Genomic DNA, 6,000 nt, shown 5'->3' with positions numbered 1-6,000 from the left:
TAGACAGAAGAACAAAGTCACGAATAAGAATAACAAAACAAATTGCCTAAGAATAGAATAAAATATACAGTAAAAAATATACAGTAGAAATATACAGAAGTGTACAGTAAGTGTAATATTGAACAAAGTTGTTTTAAAAATAAAAGTCCAGGAAGATGGTAACTGTCAGAATCTAATAGTCTTAAATCTATTTACACAGGCATTACATTTAGCAGCCCGGCTGTCGGAAGATTAAATAATAATAATTATATGAAATGTTTTTGTATTCAAGTCGTGGTTTCTTGCAGAGCTACCAGGAGCTTGGTGCGTCTGGTGAGAGAGCTTGTATGGAACAAGCAAATTGGCAGCCGCCAGGTCAGTGTTGCCAAGTGTTTTTCTTTTTAGCTATATAGTCGTGAAATTACTAGTATTAAAATGTGCTCTAAGTGGTATTAGAAAGGCCTTAAACATTTGTACATTTTACTTGTTGACACCTTTCCAGAAGTTATTTGTCACAACTCAAAATACGTGTCTGTTTTACTCCCAAGTTTAGCAAACATTACATATTATACACACACCTTTTAGAAGTCATGTAAAACCCAAAGAAGTCATACTAACCAAACCATACTGTAATCATAACCAACCAACCAAACCCATACTGCAGTCATCAGTGGAGGCTGCTGACCAAATTTTTAGGTGAAGCACAAATTATTATATTATATATTAAATTATATTTTTTAAACATCCCCAACGTTGCAACACCCCCATTTCTCCCAGGTGTCAGGCTCCTCATTCGCTTCCATTCATTTTGGGGACCATGTTTAAATATCATCCTTCTGAAGTATAAACAAACTATACTGCTGTGACGATTTCAATAAAACAGACCTTTCTGAGTCAATGGTATGCAGTGGTGTTGCGCAATATGTCGGGGCCCCCCCGCAGGGCAGACCACTCCCCTAAATCAAACCAAGCAGACCATGGCTCGGCGGCCCGATCAAACCAAGCAGACCATGGCTCGGCGGCCCGATCAAACCAAGCAGACCATGGCTCGGCGGCCCGATCAAACCAAGCAGACCATGTACAGTATACAGTGGCTAATATACTATCAATACTACTATTGAATATACATACACTATTCATTTCATTTACACTATACATTTCATCAAACCAGCATGTCATGTCTCCCTTAACTGTCGGTGAAAAGAGAGAGAACTACAATGACCAGAATGCCTGGCAATGTTTACTTCCTCCTCCACAGAGGCACTAGTCACTAGATCAGTGCAACGTACGCTAGCCTAGCCACAAGCTAGCGGCAAACATTCATTCATTTAGGCAGCACCACTAACACAGTGCACATGCAAATATTATCTGCAGGCTGCATTAGCAGCCAGCAGCCAACGTGATACATTACATTGTGTTTATATGTGACATAGCCAAGTTAACAACGTTTCATTCCCTTATTCAAGTCTCTAAACAATTAGACTAGCTAACGTTAGCCATTAGCAAATAACGCTAGCCTAGCCACAAGCTAGCGGCAACATTCATTCATTTACACTAACACAGTGCACATGCAAATATTATCTGCAGGCTGCATTAGCAGCCAGCAGCCAACATGATACATTACATTGTGTTTATATGTGACATAGCCAAGTTAACAACGTTGCAATCCCTTAATTAAGTCTCTAAATAATTAGGCTAGCTAACGTTAGCCATTAGCAAAGAACGCTAGCCTAGCCACAAGCTAGCGGCAACATTCATTCATTTACACTAACACAGTGCACATGCAAATATTATCTGCAGGCTGCATTAGCAGCCAGCAGCCAACGTGATACATTACATTGTGTTTATGTGTGACATAGCCAAGTTAACAACGTTGCAATCCCTTAATCAAGTCTACTACAAGTATGTATTGTTCTCTAAACAGTTAGCTAACGTTAGCATCCAGGCTAATCAGGCTTTCGTTTTACAAACACTACAACTTACTTTTTTCTGATCCAGGTGCATAAGTCCACTTCTTCATGTTGCTCAGTTGCTGGTTTATACTTCGGTCCTAATGTTGGCGCAAAGTTTAATTTAGCCTACTGTGTGTTGTTACAGCTGTACTGTAAACTACTAGCTACAAGTTAGCTTGCCTTCACTGTCCAAGATGGCACGTTCACGTCAACTACAACTACACTAGTCTTCAACTGAGATAAAAAAATATATATATCATCCAGTGCACAACAATAAGTGAACAAGTGAATAAAGATCTTAAAATATGAATGATTATATTAGGCAAATTAATGTTCTTCTTCAGGCAAAATGCACACATGAGATGATGGAACACAACTTTGACTAGAACACTGACGCCAGCCCAGCTGCAGTTCTGCATGTATTTTACCAGGCAGACTCTGATTCGATTTGCAAGGCTGCCAATCATTCAACCTCCATGTATTGGATGTCAAGGCCTGTCAATCATTAAATCCTCCATTCAATGGCAAGAGTTTAACTGCACAGTCCGTGCTTAGATGAAGTTAATAGCCTATTTTGATTGGCTGTTATTTATTATTTATTTAACAATGGGTCAACCTGTGCAGATATTCTGCACGAATAATTACTGCAGGCAATACTGCAGTGCAGGCCTGCTCAGAGCTGTCAATTTTGACCATTTTTGAAAAAAAAAAAAAAAAAAAAAATTAAAGAAACAAAATATATATAGGTATATGTAAATTAATAATAATTATGAATTATGAGTGAATTTGTGTTTCACGTGTTGTCATAGAGACACCTCCACTGGCAGTCATATACCAACCAAACCATACTGTAATCATACCAAACCAACCAAACCATACTGCAGTCATATACCAACCAAACCATAGTGTAATCATATACCAACCAAACCATACTGTAATCATATACCAACCAAACCATACTGTAATCATATACCAACCAAACCATACTGTAATCATATACCAACCAAACCATACTGTAATCATATACCAAACAAACCAAACCATACTGCAGTCATATACCAACCAAACCATACTGTAATCATATACCAACCAAACCATACTGTAATCATATACCAACCAAACCATACTGCAGTCATATACCAACCAAACCATACTGCAGTCATATACCAACCAAACCATAGTGTAATCATATACCAACCAAACCATACTGTAATCATATACCAACCAAACCATACTGTAATCATATACCAACCAAACCATACTGTAATCATACCAAACCAACCAAACCATACTGCAGTCATATACCAACCAAACCATACTGCAGTCATATACCAACCAAACCATACTGCAGTCATATACCAACCAAACCATAGTGTAATCATATACCAACCAAACATACTGTAATCATATACCAACCAAACCATACTGCAGTCATATACCAACCAAACCATACTGTAATCATACCAAACCAACCAAACCATACTGCAGTCATATACCAACCAAACCATAGTGTAATCATATACCAACCAAACCATACTGTAATCATATACCAACCAAACCATACTGTAATCATATACCAACCAAACCATAGTGTAATCATACCAAACCAACCAAACCATACTGCAGTCATATACCAACCAAACCATAGTGTAATCATATACCAACCAAACCATAGTGTAATCATACCAAACCATGTGTGAGGACAACAAGAAGGCATAAACACCAAGGTTAATATAAATTATTATAATACATTTGTAATATATATTAAAATGGCCATTTACCTGCTGATGATGAAACATGTATTCTCATTTTCTAATGTTTGGATAATAAAACCAAAAGTCCTAAAGCCTTGCCAGGAGATCCACTTCCTGAATTCCTTCAGTTGAAGGTGAGTTGATCCCCCGGAGCCACTGGATGCTCTGTGTGTTGATCCTGAAGCCGGTGAGCAGGTATATTTCTGCTGGTGTGTGCTGCCACCTGGTGGACTATCTTGAGGAGACACGGTTCACCCACCCACCCCCTCCTAATGTACAGTTTCCTCCCCATCATATGTATATATTTGCTGTTAGGATCTCTGTTTAACAGTACTGTATATTTGCATATCTTGTATGTCACAAATGTAACAGTACTATATGCCTGTATGTCATAAATGTCATGATATATATCTGTATGTTGTGTATGTCATAAATGTCATTATGAATTGAAAATTTAAACAAGACGAAAGTCTTTCTCTGGTCTGCATCCCCTTAACAATTGTGTGTATTGAGCTGTACTGTATTGTACCCATTCTGCAATCTGTTAATAAAGTTTTCAATCAATCAATCAATCAATCAATCAATCTCTTGATATTAAAACAGGGACCCTTTGAAACATGTACTTTTGAAGTGGAGACTTGCTTCTGCCGGTTTAGCGCTTTGTGCAGAAGTAGCAGAACCCTTTGAACAATTGTTGACCCTATAATATCCAACCTTATTAGGAAATAAATGGTAAATGGTGCATTTATATAGCAGCTTTTATCCAAAGCACTTTGGATTTGTTCCTCGCGTTTTACCAGTTCACTCACACATTCACGGCGGAGGCGACAGTGCAAGGTGCCGACCGCTCACCGGGAGCAGTTACTTAGGGGTTAAGTGTCTTGCTCAAGGACACTTCGGCACATTGCCCGGGAGGAGCGGGAATCGAACCGGGAACCTCCGGATTACAAGACGACTGCTCTACCTTCCCCCCTATTGCCCCCTTTTCGCTAGCCCTCTTGATTGGGAAGCGACCTTGGGTTTCTTGAAAGGCGCTATAAAATTTGTATTTATTATTATTATTATTATTACCTCCCGAGCCAGTATGGCAAATGCACAACTTTATGTGTTTTAAAGTTGGGGGTAACAGAAAGGTTTTGATCTCAACATAATGGTTGTCTGGTTGGGTGGTGAATATATTTAATTTAGCAAGGAGTGGAGTCGGTAGCAAATCAGTGATTATGTATGAATAAAAATATCAACACTTTCCCAAATACATTTGAATCATAATCTAATCTAATCCCTTATATTTACATTTAGTCATTTAGTTGACGCTTTTATCCAAAGCGATTTACAAGTTGTGTAAAGTCAGCAGGAAGGAAGGGTACAACTCTGGCAGCTAACTGTTGAACTTGAGTGCTACAGACTTGAGTGGATAGTACTATAGACATATTAGCATAGTAGGTACTAGGTAGTAGTATAGGCAAGGTAGATTACTTAGTAGCAGAGTGCATAATAGTAAAAGACAGTACAAAGCTTGGTATTTTTGTTTTTTAACTAAGACATTTTCATTTCAGATAATTGATTGAAGTGTGTTTTTAGTCGACGACGGAACATTTTGGCGGGGCTTCGGCTGTCCTGACTGTGGTGGGAAGTTTGTTCCACCATTGTGGTGCAAGGACCCGGAATAGCCTGCTTCTATTTGATGACCCATCAGTGTGAATATTTTCCCTAATGGGGTTGCACTTCCGCGTTCGGTTTGCGCAATCTGATTGGCCACTGACGTTTCTGGTCATGTGACATGTGCGCAAATCGTGTGACGGAGTGCGTCTGAGGCGGCCAGAAGATGCAGAGCGGAGGGGTCTTGAGGGTGTGTAGTTAGAGACCATTGACCGGAGGTGCACGGCATGCCAGGTCAAGGACCTTGAAGCGGATTTGTGCAGTGAAGGGAAGCCAGTGCAGCTCTCATAGAAGTGGGGTGACGTGGGCTGACTTTGGTAGGTTTGAGATCAGGCGGGCCTGTATGAGTTGAAGTGCCTTGGTGGCGGCGGCCGGTGAAACCAACTAGCAGTGCGTTGCAGTAGTCGAGGCGAGACATGGCAACATCTCAATGTCTCCTCATCCCTTACTGAATCTCAATGTCACATTCACACACCGACGGCGGAGGCGACCGTGCAAGGTGCCAACCTGCTCATCGGGAGCAGTTAGGGGTTAAGTGTGTTGCTCAAGGACACGTCAACAAACACGCTGCCGGGAGGAGCCGGAATCGAACCGGGAACCTGCTGATTACCAGGCGACTGCTCTATCTCCTGCGCCACTGTCGCTCCCTGGTAGCC

The sequence above is a fragment of the Notolepis coatsorum genome (assembly GCF_963971535.1).
Source record: "Notolepis coatsorum genome assembly, chromosome: 5".
Classification (NCBI taxonomy): domain Eukaryota; kingdom Metazoa; phylum Chordata; class Actinopteri; order Aulopiformes; family Paralepididae; genus Notolepis; species Notolepis coatsorum.
Note: the sequence above shows the minus strand (reverse complement) of the source record.